The sequence below is a fragment of the Choloepus didactylus genome, chromosome 7 (assembly GCF_015220235.1).
Source record: "Choloepus didactylus isolate mChoDid1 chromosome 7, mChoDid1.pri, whole genome shotgun sequence".
Taxonomy (NCBI): Eukaryota; Metazoa; Chordata; class Mammalia; order Pilosa; family Megalonychidae; genus Choloepus; species Choloepus didactylus.
Window position 1 is genome coordinate 154,687,745 of NC_051313.1, and position 18,709 is coordinate 154,706,453.

Here is an 18,709-nt window from a genome sequence, read left to right on the forward strand (position 1 = left end):
GTGGAGCACATTCCCCAGGGACTGAGGAGAACCTGGATGTCACCCCATTGTTTGGAGAGGGTAGAGCCTTTGCCCCAGAGAGGCAGAGTCCAGGTGGCACCCAATGTTTGAAGAGGGTGGGGCTGAGAAGGAAGTGGCCTCCCCAGTGTGTGGGTAAGCTGGAGCACTCACCCCAGAGTTCGGAGAGAAAAGGGCTGTCGCGAAAGCCCTTGGAAAGGGTTGGACTCCTGCTCTCTCAAGTCCCAAGGATAAAACATCATTCTCTAAATAACTCTCAGACTTTGAAATCTAATGAAGTATGCCCTGAAGGTTTTAGGAACTCTTTTGGTCCTGTTAATCCTGTTTTCCTTTCAGTTTCTCCTTATGGCAATGGGAATGTTTATCCTATGACTTCCTCTCCTTTGTATACTAGATGCAGATAACTTGTTCTAAGTTTCAGAGGTCTACAGCTAGAGGGGAATTTAGCTTTAGGAAAAACCATGCTGGTAACCGATTTTGATGAGATCTTGTACTTACCTATTGTTACTGAAATGATTTAAGCTTTTGTGATATTGTATGGGGATAAATGTATATTGTATATGGAAAGATCATGTCATTTTGGGGTCCATGGGGTGGAAGGTGCCACTTTGGATTATGTCCCCGAAAATGCCATGTTCTTTGATGCAATCTTGCGGGGCAGATGTATTAGTGTTGATTAGGTTGGAATCCTTTGAGTGTTTCCATGGAGATGTGACTCAATCAACTGTGAGCGGGACCTTTGATTGGATAATTTCCATGGAGGTGTTAACCCACCCATTCAGGGTGGGTCTTAATTGAATCACTGGAGTCCTGCAGCCAAGAGAGATGCTTTGAAGAATGCACAGGAGCTGAGAGTAGAGCTGGAACACAACCTGGGATAAGCAGATGCCAGCCACATGCTTTCCCAGCTAACAGAGGTTTTCTGGATGCCATTGGCCTTCATTTGGTGAAGGTATACTTGTGTTGATGTCTTCATTTGGACATTTTCATGGCCTTCAGACTGTAACTTTGTAACCAAATAAACCCCCTTTATTCCGTAACCAAATAAACCCAATCCATTTCTGGTGTTTTGCATAACAGCAGCATTAGCAAACCAGAACAGTCCTTGTTCATGGAATGGAAGGGATAATATTAAGATATCATTATTAGCCAAAGTGATCTACAGATCCAATGTAATCCCTATCAAAATTCCAGCAAGCTCTTTAGCAAAAATGGAAAAAATTAATCATCAACTTCATATGGAAGTGCAAGGCTCTGAATGGCCAAAGCAATTTTGAAAAAGAATAACAAAAATGGAGGACTCAAGCTTGCTGATTTCAAATTGCACTACAAAGTGGCATTAATCAAAATAATGTGATGCACCATAGAGGCAAACAAAGAGACCAATGGAGCAAAACTGAAAGTCCAGAAATAGACCTGCATATCTAAGGTCAATTAATTTTTGAAAGGGTGATAAGTACATAAAACGAGGAAAGAGTTTCTTCACTAAATGGAACTGCGAAAACTCAACATCAAGCTAAAGAATTACCTTGGACCCCTGCCTCACAACATATTCAAAAGTCAACTCAAAATGGATAAAAGAGCTAAATATAAGAGCTAAAAATATAAAACCCATAGAAGATACAATAGGGGCAAATACACAAGACCAGAGATTTGACAATGGATTCTTACATGATACTAAAAGCATGAGCAACAAAGGAAACAATAGATAAATTTGATCTTGTCAAAATAAAAAATTTTTGTGCATCACATGAAATTATCAAGAAAATGAGAAGACATTCTACAGAATAGGAAAAAATAGTTACAAAACATGTTTATTTGATAAGGCCTAATTATTCAGAATATATAAAAATGTTTACAATGCAATGAAACAAAGAAAAACAATCCAGTTAAAGAATAGGCAAGGGATCAGAATAGACATTTCTCCAAAGATATACAAATGAAAATAAAAAGCATATGAAATGATGCTCCACATCATCAGCTTCAGGGAAATGAAACTCAAAACCACAACGAGATACCACCTCACACCCACAAGGATGACTATTATTTCAAAAACAGAAAATAACAAGGGTTGGAGAGGATGGAGAGAAATCAGAACAGTATTGCTGGTGGGAATGTAAAATGGTGCAGCCACTGTGGAAAGCAATATGGCAGGTCTTCAAAAAGTCGCACAGGGGAACCTAAGATGGCAGCTAGGTGAGACAGGGCAAAAAAACACCTCCATGAAAAATACTAGATAAAAACCAGAAGGTGACCCAGAATACCAGTTTCAGTGATGCACCAGCTGGACAAGGTCTGCTAGAACCACAGGGGCCGTACACTTGGTGAAACCGGGAGTCTGCATTCTGAAACAAGTGAGTAAGCCGGCTTAAAGACCCACAGCCATGCTGCAGTGTGGGGAAGCCAGGGGTTGGCGTTTGGAGACGGACTGGTTCTTTAAAAAAAAAAAAAAAAAAAAGGGGGGAAAACCCAAGAGCGGTTGCAGTTGTGACAGTGGGAACCCCGCAGTGAAGCATGGCAGGAGTGGGCTGAGCCGGCCTCTCGTCTGGCATGGAGGATAGCCCACTGCAGATTCCCTCAGGGCTAGGGGAGCAGAGGGGAGAGCCAGAAGGAGAAAGAAACCCCGCTGCTTGCAGCTGACTCCCCGGTGGGCTGGAGACACTCCTGCCTGGAGCCGTGCCCACAGCCCAGAGCTGCGCCAGTTGTCCCGGAGCTGGGAAGGAGGAACTGTGCAAGGAGGGGGGTGGTTGAGATGCCCCGTTCAGCCATCTTTGCATCAGGCTGAGAGCGCCCCTGCACAGCCCGGCAGCCTGGGGCTTCCCTTGAGGGACGGCACACACTTGTGATGTAGCACAGCATTCCCTCAGCAGAGGTCCTGGAAGATCACAGCTGAGAAGGGGAGTTTGCTCAGAAAACACAGGGACACTACATCAAGGCCAGTAGTTTGTGGGTCAGCAACAGAGAGGGTCTGGGGCAGAACTGAAATGAAGGCTTAGACTCTTGCAGTGGCCGTGAATCTCCGGGAACACCTGGGGAGTTTGAATATTAAAGCTTCCCTACCTCCCTAGCCACCTGGACACACGCCCCACATTCAGGGCGGACGGCTCCAGCAACACACCCAAACTGAGTTCACCAACTGAACCCCACAAGAATCACTTCCCCACACACCACAAGGACAAAGTTGAGGAGAGCTGACTTGAGGGGTATAGGTGACTCACAGACGCCATCTGCTGGTTAGTTAGAGAAAGTGTATGCCACCAACTTGTATTTCTGAAAAATTAGATTGGTATTTCTTTTTTTCTTACAACTTGAAAGAACCCTGTCAAGCAAAGCAAATGCCAAGAGGCCAAAAACAACAGAAAATATTAATGCATATGATAAAACCAGGCGATATGGAGAACCCAATTCCAAACACCCAAATCAAAATATCAGAAGAGACACAGTATTTGGCACAATTAATCAAAGATCTACCATCGAGGAATGAAAACATGGCAAAGGATATAAAGGATATAAAGAAGACCATGGCACAGGATATAAGAGACATAAACAAGACCCTAGAAGAGCATAAAGAAGACACTGCAAGAGTAAATAAAAATATAGAAGATCTTACAGAAATAAAAGAAACTGTTGGCCAAATTAAAAAGACTCTGGATACTCATAATACAAGATTAGAGGAAGTTGAACAATGACTCAGTGTCCTAAAAGTCCACAGAACAGAAAATGAAAGAACAAAAGAAAGAATGGAGAAAAAAATCGAAAAAATCGAAATGGATCTCAGGGATACAAAAGATAAAATAAAACGTCCAAACTGAAGACTCATTGGTGTCCCAGAAGGGGAAGAGAAGGTTAAAGGTCTAGAAAGAGTATTCAAAGAAATTTCTGGGGAAAAAAATTCTTTGTTTTTTTTCTACACAATATAAATACACAAAGCATAAATGCCCAGTGAACTCCAAATACAATAAATCCAAATAAACCCACTCTGAGACATATTCTGATCAGACTCTCAAATACTGAAGAGAAGGAGCAAGTTCTGAAAGCAGCGAGAGAAGCAATTCACCACATACAAAGGAAACAACATAAGATTAAGTTGTGACTACTCAGTGGCCAACTTGGCGGCGAGAAGGCAGTGGCATGACATATTTAAAATTCTGAGAGAGAAAAATTTCCAACCAAGAATACTTTATCCAGCAAAACTCTCAAACAAATGCTGAGAGAGTTTGCCAATAAAAGACCTGCCCTACTTCAGATTCTAAAGGGAGCCCTACCGACAGAGAAACAAAGAAAGGAGAAAGAGATATAGAGAATTTTAACAGACATATATAGAACCTTACATCCCAAATCACCAGGACAGTCATCTTTCTCTAGTGATCACGGATCTTTCTCCAGAATGGACCACATGCTGAGACATAAAACAAGCCTCAATAAATTAAAAAAAAAATTGAATATATTCAAAGCACATTCTCCGACCACAATGGAATACAAATAGAAGTCAATAATTTTTTTATTGTAACTCCACTATTTACTTCCTACATGATATAAAATACACAAACTCTAAAGACAAATCAGTGATTTTGAACTCAGTGCAAAATATGTAATTTTTGACAAGAACTACATAAAGGTGGGGGAATGGAGGAGTCTAGGAACATGGTTTATGTGTCCTATTGAAGTTAAGTTGATATCAAAGAAAAACAAGATTGTTATGGATTTAAGAGTTTAATTTTAAGCCCCACAGTAAACACAAAGACATTATCAGAGAATATGACCATAGAGATGGAAAGTAGAGTATGGGTTAAGAGAAATGGGGGAAGGGGCAATGGGGAGTTAAGAAATGAGTGTAGGGATGCTGTTTGAGGTGAAGGGAAATTTCTAGTAATGGATGGTGGGAAAGAGATAGCATTACAACATTCTAAATGTGATTAATCCCACAAATGGAATACTAGGGAGGGGGTGGAATGGGAAGATTTAGGCTATATATATGGTTCCACAATTAAGAAAAAAAAAAAAAGACAGTCTAAATAGGTGACAATTGAATGCCAAGGATGACCCTGGATGGGATCTGAGGATGGAGGACAGGAGGCTCAAAGGGACACAGTTGAGACATAAGGAAAAAACAAAACCAAACAAAAAAAGGAAATATAGAATGTAAGCTTTGTATCATTGTTGAATCTCTTGTACTTCTTAGCTGCACTTAATGGGATTGCATAAAAGCATGTTCTTGTTCATGGGAATTGTATATGTGAATTACAGTGTTTGTTCAAGGATGTGTGCAGCTAGCTCTCATATGTTCAGAAGACAGAGCAATAGATGATGGATGACAGATAGGGAGGGAGAGGGAAGGAGGGAGGGAGGAAAAGAAATAGTGGTGTGACAGCATGTTAAAGTCGGTGGATTGGGGTATCAGGGGAGGGGGGTCAGAGTATGCTGGAATTCTGTGTATGGGGTTTGTATTGTTTTTGCAACTGTTCCTGTAACTTTGAATTTATTTCAAAATAAAATAAAATAAAATAAAATAAAATAAAAAAAATAAAAAAAAGTCACATATAGCCTTACCAAGAGTTGGCAATTCTTCTGGATATATACTCAGATACTTAAACATCAGTGTTTATGGCAGCATTATTCACAAGACCCAAAAGGTAGAAACAACCCAAATGTCCATCAACAGATGAACAGCTAAACAACATGTGGTACATACACACAATGAAGTATATTCAGCCCTGAGAAATAAGGAAATAATGAGACATGCCATAACATGGAAATACCTTAAAAACATGCTGGGTAATATAAAAAAACCCACAAAAGGACAAATAATATATGATAGTTATAAGAGATGACTAGAAATAGCACATCTGCAGATTGAAATTGGAGGTTACTAGGGAATGAGGGGGAAAGAGGAAAGGAGGATGTTAGTTTGGAAAGTTAAAACAACAAAAATGATGGGGTGTGAATCTACTATTACTTCAAATTATAAAATTGGAGGGGGAAAAAAAACATGTAGAGAACATAAATAGAAAAAAAAAAAAAACAAGTGATATGGTCTCCAGGCCCTTGGGGTTGGCCAATAAAATGCCTCATGTCACCAAATTCCCCCCAACATCCACCCATCACACAAAATTCCCAAGCATGTGCTGCCCCTTTTCTGAGTGGAACCCAGTATAGTACTGACCGTGAGTCCTCAGTGCATAAGTATTGAATGAGGTTCCACTTTTACCCACTGCAGTCCAGTAATGGGAGCCTCAAGATAGAAAGGAGAAAAGAGAATAGATAGTTCTGGGAAGATGGTGGATTAGGAGAGGCAGAGCAAAATTCTCCACTGTGAAAAACACTAGATATAGGACAGAAAGCACTCCAGAACAGTAGTTCCAGGACTCCACTGGCTGGACAGGGACTTCTACACCCATAGTGAGTATGCTTGGAGAAGCCAAGAGACTGCATTTAAAACCAGTGAATGTTCAGCCCAGAATGCTGCCGGGTAATGTGTGGTTGGAGCCAGCAGACAAGCATGGAGGGGAGTAGCCTTCCAGGCCCCAGTCACCCTCCTCAGCACTTAGCTTGGGTGGTAACCTTCACAGACCTGCAGGGTCTGGCAGTTGGAGCAGGCAGACAAGCATGGAAGGGGGCAGCTTTCCACACTGTACAGTAATCTTTACAGATGGCTGGGGAGATGACCCTTCACAGCCCTGGGGCCAAGAGCTTCCTTGAGGGAATTTGGGATTCAGGAGGCATGTGACAACATCCACTCTTCAACCATGGAAGCCCATGGTATGCACAGTCTAGAAGCAGGGGTGCTGCACAGAAGTACCAGGAGGCCTCCTCAATCCCAGGGATTTGTGGGTGCATGGCAGACAGGGACTGGGGAGCATCTGAACTGGAAGGTGAGAAGAGCAGCTGTATAGCCTCAGAGTACTCCACCAGCAGCACTGGGAATGGCCAGGAGCACTGTGTTCTGGAGCAGACTCCCTGCCAAACTGCACAGGACATGACTCCCAACCACAGGCTGGCAGTCGCCAGTGCACATGAAAAATTGATGCACTGAAAGGACTTCCACATGGCTTGGACCCCACTCAGTGCATAAATGAAGCTGGGGAGAACTGGCTTGAGGGTAAGAGGGGGCTCAAGAATGCCATCTGCTTATAGGTCAGGGGAAGTGCACTCCACCAAGCTGTAGCTCTACCAAATTATAGATAAATGTTCAATTAATCCTGCATATCCTAAAAGAACCCTATCAAAACAAGCAAATGCCAAGAGGCCAAAAACAATAGAAAAGTATAAAGCAAATGAAGAACCAGAAGATATGGATAACCCAAATGTCCAAATTAATAAGTCAGAGGAGACACAGAACTTGGACCAATTAATCAAAGAAGTACACATAAAATCAATGTCATGGCTCAGGATATAAATGACATGAAGGAGACCCTAGAAAAGCATAAAGAAGAACTTGGAAGTGTAAATTAAAAAACAGCAGATCTTATGGAAATAAAAGATAATATTGATCAAATTACAAATATTCTTGAGACACATAATACCAGGAATGAATTAGTGAACTTGAAGACAGGATGAAGGAATCTGAAAGCACAAAAGAATGAATGGTGAAAAAACAAAAAAAACTGAAATGGATCTGTTCTAGTTTGCTAATGCTTCTGGAATGCAAAACACCAGAGATGGATTGGCTTTTACAAAAGGGGGTTTATTTGGTTACACAGTTACAGTCTTAGGGCCATAAAGTGTCCAAGGTAAAGCATTAGCAATCGGGTACCTTCACTGGAGGATGGCCAATGGTGTCTGGAAAACCTCTGTTAGCTGGGAAGGCACGTGGCTGGTGTCTGCTCCAAAGTTCTGGTTTCAAAATGGCTTTCTCCCAGGATGTTCCTCTCTAGGCTGCAGTTCCTCAAAAATGTCACTCTTAGTTGCACTTGGGATATCTGTCCTCTCTCAGCTTCTCTGGAGCAAGAGTCTGCTTTCAATGGCCGTTTTCAAACTGTCTCTCATCTGCAGCTCCTGTGCTTTCTTCAAAGTGTCCCTTTTGGCTGTAGCTCCTCTTCAAAATGTTACTCACAGCTGCAATGAGTACCTTCTGCTTGTCAGCTCATTTATATGGCTCCACTGATCAAGGCCCACCCTAAATGGATGGGGTCATGCCTCCATGGAAATACCCAACCAGAGTCATCATCCACAGCTGGGTGGGGCGCATCTCCAACAAAACTCGCAAAGAAATCTAATAAAAACTGATAATGTCTGCCCACACAAGATTACATCAAAGATAATGGCATTTGGGGGACACAATACATTCAAACTGGCACAGATTTCAGCGAAATGATGGATAACTTGAAGTGCACAAATATAAGAATCATTGGTGTTCCAGAAGAAGAGAAGAGTAAAGGGCTCAGAAATGTATTCAAAGACATTGTTGGAGAAAACTTCCCAACCATTCTAAATGACATAAATATGCAAATCAAAGATGCCCAATGAACTCCAAATAGAATAAATCCAAATAAACCCATTCCAAGACATTCTGATCAGATTGCCGAATGCTGAAGAGAAGGAGAAAGTTCTGAAAGCAACAAGGGAGAAGCAATTCACCACAAACAAGGGAAACAACATAAGACTAAGTAGTGACTACTCAGCGGGCACCATGGAGGCAAGCAGGCAGTGATATGATGTATTTAAAATTCTGAAAGAGATAAATTGCCAGCCAAAAATTCTTTATCCAGAAAAGCTCTCCTTCAAAATGAGGGAAAACTTAAAATTTTCACAAACAAATGCTAAGAGAATTTGTTAACAAGAGACCAACCCTACAAGAAATACTAAAGAGGGCTCTACCAGCTGAGAAAAAAAGACAGGAGAGAGAGTACTGGAGAAGTGCAAAGAATTGAAGAGTATTAGTAACGGTAACTTAAAGGAAATAGAGAGAGGGAAAAATAATAGATCTGACAAATAAAAACCAAAGAATAAGATGGCTGATTCAAGAACTGCCTTCACAGTGATAACATTGAATATAAGTGGATTAAACTCCCCAATTAAGAGATACAGAGGCAAAGGATCAAAAATATATGAACCATCAATACGCTGTTTACAAGAGACTTATCTTAGACCCAGCCACACAAAGACATTGAAAGTGAAAGGATAGAAAAAAATATTCCATGCAAGCTACAGCCAAAAGAAAGCAGGGGTAGTAATATTAATACCAGATAAAATAGACTTTAAACGTGAAAATGTCATAAGAGACAAAGAAGTACACTATATACTAATAAAAGAGACAATTAACCAAGAAGAAATAACAATCATAAATGTTTATGCACCCAGTCAAGGTGCCCCAAAGTACATGAGACAACATTGGCAAAACTTAAGGAAGCAATAGATGTTTCCACAACTGTGGGAGACTTCAATACACCACTGCTCTCCTATAGATAGATCAACCAGACAGAGGACCAATAAGGAAACTGAGAATCTACACAATGTGATAAATGAATTAGACTTAACAGACATATATAGCATTACATCCCAAATTAACAGGATATATATTCTTCTCTAGTGCTCATGGCACTTTCTCCAAGATACATCATATACTGGGATATAAAACAAGCCTTGATAAATTTAAAAAGATTGAAATTATTCAAAGCACATTCTCTAATCACAATGGAATGCAACTAGAAGCCAATAACCATCAAAGATCTAGAACATTCAAAGGTATCTGGAGGTTAAAAAACACACTCCTAAATGATCAGTGGGTCAAAAAAGAAATTGCAAGAGAAATTGCTAAATATCTAGAGACAATTAAAAACAAGAACACAACATATCAAAACTTATGAGATGCAGCAAAGGCGATACTGCGGAGGAAGTTTATAGGTCTAAATGCATACATTAAAAAGGAAGAAAGAGATAAAATCAAAGAACTAATGGAACAAGTGAAGTAGCTATAAAACTAACCCTGAAGCAAGAAGAAGAAAAGAAATAGTAAGGATTAAAACAGAAATAAATGATATGGCAAAAAAAATAGAGAAAATAAATAAAACCAAAAGTTGGTTCTTTGAGAAGATCAACAAGATTGACAAACCTTAGCTAGATAGAAAAAGTCAAAAAGAGAAGACCCAAATAGACAAATAATAAATGAGAGCAGGGATATTACTGCGGATAATGAAGAAATTTAAAAAATCATAAAAGGATACTAAGAACAACCGTAAGCCAACAAATTAGACAATTTAGAGGAAATGGATAATTTCCTGGAAAAATGAACAGCCTAAACTGACCCAAGAAGAAATAGAAGACCTCAACAAGCCAATCACAAGTAAACAGATCCAGTCCGTCATCAAAAAGCTTCCTACAAATAAAAGCCCAGGGCCAGATGGCTTCACAGTGGAATTCTATTGAACTTTCCAAAAAGAACTAGCACCATTCCTACTCAAACTCTTTCAAAAAAATTGAAGAAAATGGAACACTACATAACTCATTTCATGAAGCCAACATCACTCTAATATTAAAACCAGATAAAAATGTTACAAGAAAGGAAAACTACAGGCCAATATCCCTAATGAATATAGATGCAAAAATTCTCAAGAAAATACTTGCAAATCAAATCCAAAGCATATTAAAAAAATCAAATGCCATAACCAAATATGGTTCATCCCAAGCATGCAAGGGCGTTTCAACATACGAAAATCAATGTAATACAACACATTAACAAATCAAAAGAGAAAAATCAAATGATCATCTCAATAGATGTTGAAAAAGCAGTTGACAAAATTCTGCATCCTTTTCTGATAAAAATATTTCAAATGGTTGGAATTGAAGGAAACTTCCTTCATATAATAAAAGGGCATATATGAAAAACCCATAGCTAGCATAGTACCCAGTGGTTAGAGACTGAAAGCCTTCCCTCTAAGATCAGGAACGAGACAAGGATGCCCACTGTGACCACTATTTTTCAACACTGTGCTAGAAGTTCTAGCCAGAGCAATCCAGCAAGACAAAGACATAAAGGGCATCTATTCCAGTTTGGATGTATTATGTCCCCCAAAATGCCATGTTCTTTAAAGGAATCTTGTGGGGGCAGACATATTAGTGTTGATTAGGTTGGAATCCTTTGAGTGTTTCCTTGGTGATGTGACTCACTCAACTGTAGCAGAGACCTTTGATTGCATGATTCCACGGAGGTGTTACTCCAACTATTCAGGGTGGTTCTTAATTGAATCACTGGAGTCTTATCTATAAAAGTGTTCATAGACAGAAGGAAGTGCTGCAGCCAAGAGAGACACTTTGAAGAATGCACCAGAGCTGAGTGGAGCTGGAACACAATCTGGGATCAGCAGACACCAGCCACGTGCCTTCCCAGCTAACAGAGGTTTTCTGGATGCCACTGGCCTTCCTTCAGTGAAGGTATACTTGTGTTGATGCCTTCATCTGGAAATCTTCATGGTCTTCAGACTGTAACTTTGTAACCAAATAAACCCCTTTTATAAAAGCCAATCCATTTCTGGTATTTTGCAAAATGGAATACTAGCAAACAGGAACAGCATCCAAATTGGAAAGGAAGAAGTAAAACTGTCATTGTTTGCAGATGATAGGATCTTATATTTGGAAACTCCTGAGAAATCAATGACACAGCTACTTGAGCTAACAAATTCAGCAAAGTGGTGGGATACAAGATTAGTCCACATAAGTCAGTAATGTTTTCATATCCTAGAAATGAACAATGGAAGAGACACTCAAGAAAAAGGCTCCATTCATAATAGCAACTAAAAAAATCAAGTACCTAGGAATAAACTTAATGAAGGATGTAAAAGACCTCTACACAGAAAATTACATAACTTTACCAAAAGAAATAAAAGAGGACCTAAAGAGATGGAAAGATATTCCATATTCATGGATAGGAAGGCTAAACATCATTAAGATGTCACTCCTACCCAAATTGATCAACAGATTCAATGCAACTCCAATCAAAATTCCAACAACCTACTTTGCAGACTTGGAATAGAATACATATTAAGTGAAATTAGGAACCTACTACTTAATAAATCAAGACCTTGACTTGAGGCTTGCTCTAGTGAAACTTAGGGCTGTAAATGGGAGGCTGAGCCCTCCCATAATTATGCCTAAAAGGCACCTCCAGGGAACCTCTTTTGTTGCTCTGATGTGACCTTTCTCTCTCTAAGCCCAACTTGGCAAATAAATTCATTAACTTCCCCCCAAGGGACATGACTCCCAGGGGAATGAATCTCCCTGGCAACATGGGACATGACACCCAGGAATGAGCTAGGCCCTGCCAGTGAGGGATTGAAAATGTCTACTTGACCAAAAGGAGGGAAAAATAAAAAGAGAAAGGTAATAAGCTGAAGTCACAGTGGCTAAGAGATCCCAAATAGAGTCAAGAGGCTAACCTAGAGGTTTCTCTTTTGCAAGCTCCAGCTAGACATCCCAAATGGCCACAGTATGCAATGCCTTTACCAAAAGTAGTCCCCAAATACCTAGGCCCCTACCTGAGATTCTATAAAATATTCACTCACTATGTTTTATCTCTCAGAAACTTACATCCACCAGAGTGTTCCTATGCCAGACAAATCCTAAAAACCTAGAGGCAACAGCCTCTTTAAGATCAACTATCAGATGCAGCCCCCTTCCCCATCCTGTCAACACCCCCTTTTAGTATGAACAAGTTAGGGTGTTCACTGCCTAGACACCCCTGAAGATGGAGAAAGAGATTAAGTGAGAGGAAGGGGTAGCAACAAACAAGATAAGATTTAACAAAGGTCTATGAATACTGAAACTTTGAGCTGCTGGGGTGTTGGAATAGCTGGAAGGAGGTAAATGACATGGTGGAACTCTAACCTATAACATCCTTTGAAATTTGCTCTATAGCTATTCATTGAATTGTGCTTTGAAAATCTTCACCTTTCCATATATACCCTATATTGCATAATAAGGAAAGAATTTAAACTGTGGAACTGTAACCCATAACAATTTTTGAAATTACCTATTTAACTGCTTGTTGAGCTGCACATCAAAAATTAATACCTTTCTGTATGCATGTTATATTTTACAATAATGGAAATAGCTGAAGTTGTGGAACTGTGACTCATTATATTCCTTGAAATTTGCTCTCAAACTACTTGTTACATCGTACTTTGAAGGTTATCGCTATTATGTACACATGTTAAAATACACAATAAAAATGAATTAAAAAAAGAAAAAAGATCAAATGGAAAGGGGAGCAGAGACAAAGTTTGGGCAAGAGGTCTTGCTGTTTCTCTTGGCACAGAGACAAGGTATGATCAGAGACATACTGGGCTACCGAGTCCAGAGATCTGATTCCGGTTCCTGATGCACAAAAACCAAGTCTGGAAACAATACCACTGGGTGGGAACAAGTCCCCCATTTGTGATCACATAGTGACAGCTTTGTCCCTTCTCTTACCCACTCTCTCACCCTCTGTGTATGAGGCAAAAGATGATAGCCACTTTGATAATCAGTGTGAGAACTACTTATGAGTATATGAAAATAAATGTAGTCTCACTTGGTCTGGATGAGGTTAGACAACAAGGACCTTTGCTTTTCCTCCGGCGTTACAAGACCACACACAGCATGAGGAGATAAGTAGGACAGAAAGGGGCTGGGGCTCAGACCCCTTTCTTAGAGGGAAAAAGTGGTCTTCCTTTGACCCTTGTTGTCCACCTACACCTCAAAGATATCTCAGAAGTGAAGCATGAATGGGATGGGGTTTTGAAGAAGCAGCTACATCGGGGCCTTAGGTTGGGCAAGTGGATTTGTCTTGCAGCTGTGTTGACAAGACAGCCACACTTCTCTCACTCAGATTGTGTGTTTATGAGGGCGCAAGGCATAATCCTGGGCATGAAACTTCTCCAAGCCACCCCTGCAATGCGACTACTTAAGAGAAAGAAGATCCTCTTGTAGTGAGATTCCTAGCTGAAGGTTAGTGTGTTTTACGTCAGAGAATACTAGGGCAGCCAGGAAGGATCAGGTGTGGAGCTGTCTGACATTACTGAGTGCCAGAGGGCTACAACAGAAACAACCAGGAAGCAGGCCTGGCACTTCCATGTCCAGGCTTCTAGTAGGATTAGCAGGTGGCTAAGAAGTGGGATACCTGGGTTTTAAGGAATAGAATGAGGGGGAGGTATAGACTGGGAAGTCTGTAATTGGAAGTACACTCCTTCTGTGTATGAGAGGCAAAAGATGATAGCCACTTTGATAATCAGTGTGAGAACTACTTATGAGTATATGAAAATAAATGCAGTCTCACTTGGTCTGGATGAGGTTAGACAATGAGGACCTTTGCTTTTCTATAAAACTGCAAACCACTGAGATTAGGCTCACCTGTCACTCAATGATTCAATGAAGAAACCTAGGAGCAATGTCTGGCACAAATCTCTTCCTGTTCCATGTGGTAACTGCTCCTATTAATCAGGGATCTAATTGTTTTATCAGTAAATGCTGTGCCCTCTATGTGGAAAGTTCTTCCCTATTCTCTGTCTTCTCTTCAATCGCCTTGCACCCATTTCTAGATTAATTCCTCATGATCATCACTCTGGTAATTTTTAAATAACGCTTCCCCAGATAGGATTTTTCTACACTATCCTCCAACAAATGTTAGTTCAGTTCTTTTCTAAAACACCATATTCTAGGTGAACATACTAACACAATTTGTAATTTAATAGTAATTTACTTAGATTTTAAATACATTAAGGGGAAAATGCCATTTTTTTCAAAACTGCGTATTACAATCTAGCACAATGCCTGGCACATTATCTACGCTCAATAATAGCTGATAAAAAATAATCAAAGTTTGTTAATTCTGTCTTCTCATCTGTCTTATCCATATATTTCTTCCCCTCAGTTTCACCATGAACACCCTATGCCAGAGAACCATCACATAGTTCTGAAACTTCAACAATGTTCTTAATTTCATGACTCCATTCTAGGAAGACTTGTATGCAAATATAAATAAATCATCTCTCTCTCCAGTTTTAAATTCTTCAGCGGGTTTCCATTTCTCCACCCGGCTTTGCCTAAGGAGCTTGTACCTACCATGGCCTGTAGGCCCCCAAATCTACTAGCCTGCCACCCTGTCCTGTCCAGTCCACCTCACTCAACTGCTGTCCTCTCTGCTCTCATTTTCTGAAGCTTGGCGGGTTCTGTGGTGTCTCAGAAACATTACACATGATTCTTTACCCTGAAAGAAAAAGCTCTAAAACTATTCCTATCTCCACCAGTATTTTAAGCCTTTGCCCAACTATATTTTGAAGCTATTGGCTATAATATCTATACTTTCTGAGAGCTTCCACATCCCAACCAATGAAGTTCTTCAGGATTATGTATGCAAATTATCCTTGCAGTTATTTCCCTAAATGGTCTCTTCTAAACTAGGCTTTACCCTCCAATGGAACTGACAAATTGTTTTATTTGCCAGTATAATTCTACTCCTTAGACAGGTCTGGCTCAGAGCAGACAGGCAATATATATTCATTTCTAACCAAAATAGATCATCACTTGTCTCACGAATTTGGCAGTGTAGTTAGCTGGAAAAAACATGGGAAAGTATAAGAGAATCTTGAAAACTGAGTATTTGATTACCTAAAATATTTGCTACAATATAGACTGTACCTTTTTTTTCCAGAAGAGTATATATTTTAAAAAGAAAAAGGCAAAATATTTTAGTTAGAAAATGTCTGTACTTTAAATGAAAATATATTGTTTGATTTTGCTTCAGAAATAATTTGTTCTTCTATGTCTCAAGATATAACCTAAAATTTCAAGCTTTCAGTATTATTTTAAAGTAGTTAAAATACAGCCTATTCATAGTAAAATCAATAATGAATGAAGATTCTTCCAGGAATCCAAACTATTTTGAATTGTTAAGATTTTACAGTCCTTAGGCTATCAGCTAATTCTGACCTGAAAAGACTGATGTTGGGTGGCCTTCCCTGGCACGGTGGCAATATATATGCACTAAAGTACCCTAAAAATAATCAATTTCCTTGAATATATATATATCCAGAAATGTTTATACTTATAAAGTTGCACTGATTCTCACAGCTCGAGAGCATGTTCTTAGATTACAAGTTCTCTTACAAATAAAAGCAATAAGGATAATCTTGCCATAGATTCTCTAAAGTACTGACAATTACAACAAAAATCTGCCACAGGGAGGTCTCTAAGACAAAAAGGTTGCTTTTGAGACTTGGAGAAAAATTACAGAATTAAAGGACATAATCTGTTTTGCTTAACTGCATCTACATGATTTACCCAATTAGAGGGAAAATACTTTGTTAAATAAGTCACACCTTGATTACATTTTTCTTGATTGGCATCCAAGTTAATCAGGGTGCATCCTTTCTATTATTTGTGTAAGCAAGGTATCATCTGCACAGAAAGATGGTCTCCCAACAAGTAGTGTCTTGTAAGAAACAGAAAGAAGCCCTGAGCTTCAGATTGTGGTGATTAAAAAAAAGTCTTCACTTTCACTGGCTTTTCCAATCTATTTGGGTTATGGAGAAGACTGGAGAAAATTTTCATCAGGAGGTGTTTCAGTTTGCTAAAGATGCCAGAATGCAATATACCAGAAATGGGTTGGCTTTTTCAACAGGGATTTATTAGTTTATAAATTTACAGTTCTAAGGCCATGAAAATGTCCAAATTAAAGCAGCAACTGGATGATACCTTCTCTGAAGAAACACCACTGGCATCTGGGGTTCCTCTGTCAAAGAGCAAGGCCCATGACTGGTGTCTGCTGGTCCCCTGCTCCTGGGTTTCACTGCTTTCAGCTGCTGGCTTCAGTGGCTCTCTCAGCTCCTCCAGAGGCCTTCCTTTAAGCTTCTCTGGGTGTTCCTCTCTGAGCTCTCTCAGCCTTTTCCTGTCTTTTATCATCATAAAGGACTCTAATAAAGGATTAAGACCCACCTTGAATGGGTCACATCTCAACTGAAATAACCTAATTAAAAGGTTCTACCCACAAAAGGTCTGCACCCACAAGAATGGATTAAAAGAACATGGCCTTTTCTAGGGTACATAATAGCTTCAAACCAGTACAGGAGGTAGACTTAACTTGTGTTATAAATTAAAGTTTAATCCGAGGTAATTGTTTAATCTGACTGCAGGCATTTGGAAGGAGGTCATCTAAAAGCAGGTTAGGTTATTATGAACATGGGAAAGAAGGACCAGCAGACACTGGCTATATTCCTTCCCATGTGACAGAGGAGTCCCAGATGCCAGTAGCCTTCCTTCAAAGTCCAGGTATCATCCCGTTGATGCCTTGAGTTGGACATTTTCATGGTCTAAGAGCTATAAATTGTAAGTTAATTAATCCCCATTGTAAAATCCAATCCATTTCTGGTATATTACATTCCAGCTGCTTTAGCAAACTGAAGCAAGGAGGCCCAAATAGAAAAAACCATCTTGAAAAAGAAAAACAAAGAAGACTCAAACTTCCTGATTTTTAAACTTATTACAAAGCTACAGAATCAAAATGTTGTGCTGGCATAAGGGCAAACATATACAAAATAGAACAGAATTGAGAGCACAGAAGTAAACCCACACAGCTATGGTCAACTGAATTTTGACAAAGGAGCCAATTCACTCAATGGAAAAAAAACAGTCTCTTCAAAAAACAATGCTGAGAAAACTGCATATCCACATGCAAAAGATGAAGTGGACCCTTACCTACACCATATATAAAAATTAATTCAGCATAGATCAATGACCTAAACTGAAGAGATAAAACCATAAAACTCTTATAATTAATCAAAAAATACCAAGATGACAGATTTGGTATTGGATTATAAGATGACACCAAAAGTCTGAGCAACAAAAGAAAAACATACATATTAACTGGACTTCATCAATCCTAAAAACTTTTGTATATTAAAGGTCATCATGAAGAGAGAGAAAAGACTGAAAGACAATCTACAGAATGAGAGAAAATATTTGAAAACCACATATCTGAAAAGGGTTAATATCCAGAAAACAAATAAAAACTAGAACCCTGCAACAAAAAGTCAAACAACCCAGTTATAAAGTGGACAAATGACTTGAATACACATTTCTCCAAAGAAGATATACATATGGCAAACAGGCACATGAAAAATGTTCAACTTTCTTAGCCATTAGGGAAATTAAATCAGAACCACAATGAGATATGACTTCACACTGACAAACATACCTATTTAAAAATGGAAATAACAAGTACTGGGAAGGATGCTGAGAAATAGGAGCACTCATACATTGTTGGTGGGAATGTAAAATGGTGGAGCTGCTAAAGAAAACAGCAGTTTCTCAAAAAGTTAAACATAGAACTACCATATCTCCTGGCAATCCTACTTCTAGATATATACCCCAAAGAATTAAAAGCAGGGACTCAGACAGATATTTGTACATGAATGTTCACAGTAGCATTATGAACTCAATGATCAAATGATGGAAGCAATCTAAATGTCCATCAATAGGTGAATGGATATATTGTATATAGATATACATATCTCCATGTATATCTCCCTATATATATACACACACACACACAATGGAATATTACAAAGCCTTAAGAAGGAATGAAGTTCTAATATATGACACTACACTGATGAAAGCATCATGCTGAATAAAGTAAGTCAGGCACAAAGAAATAAGTTAAGACATGATTCCATTTATATAAAATAGCTAAAATATGCAAATTCAAAGAGTATAGGTTGCCAGG

At 39.3% G+C, this 18,709-nt stretch overlaps 1 protein-coding gene across 2 annotated transcripts in view; it reads right to left on the bottom strand.

Moving 5' to 3' along the window:
- Positions 1 to 18,709, bottom strand: part of LOC119539563 (zinc finger protein 596-like) — a 63,759-nt gene that overhangs the window by 26,724 nt on the left and 18,326 nt on the right. The gene's annotated exons all lie outside the window — the stretch shown is intronic.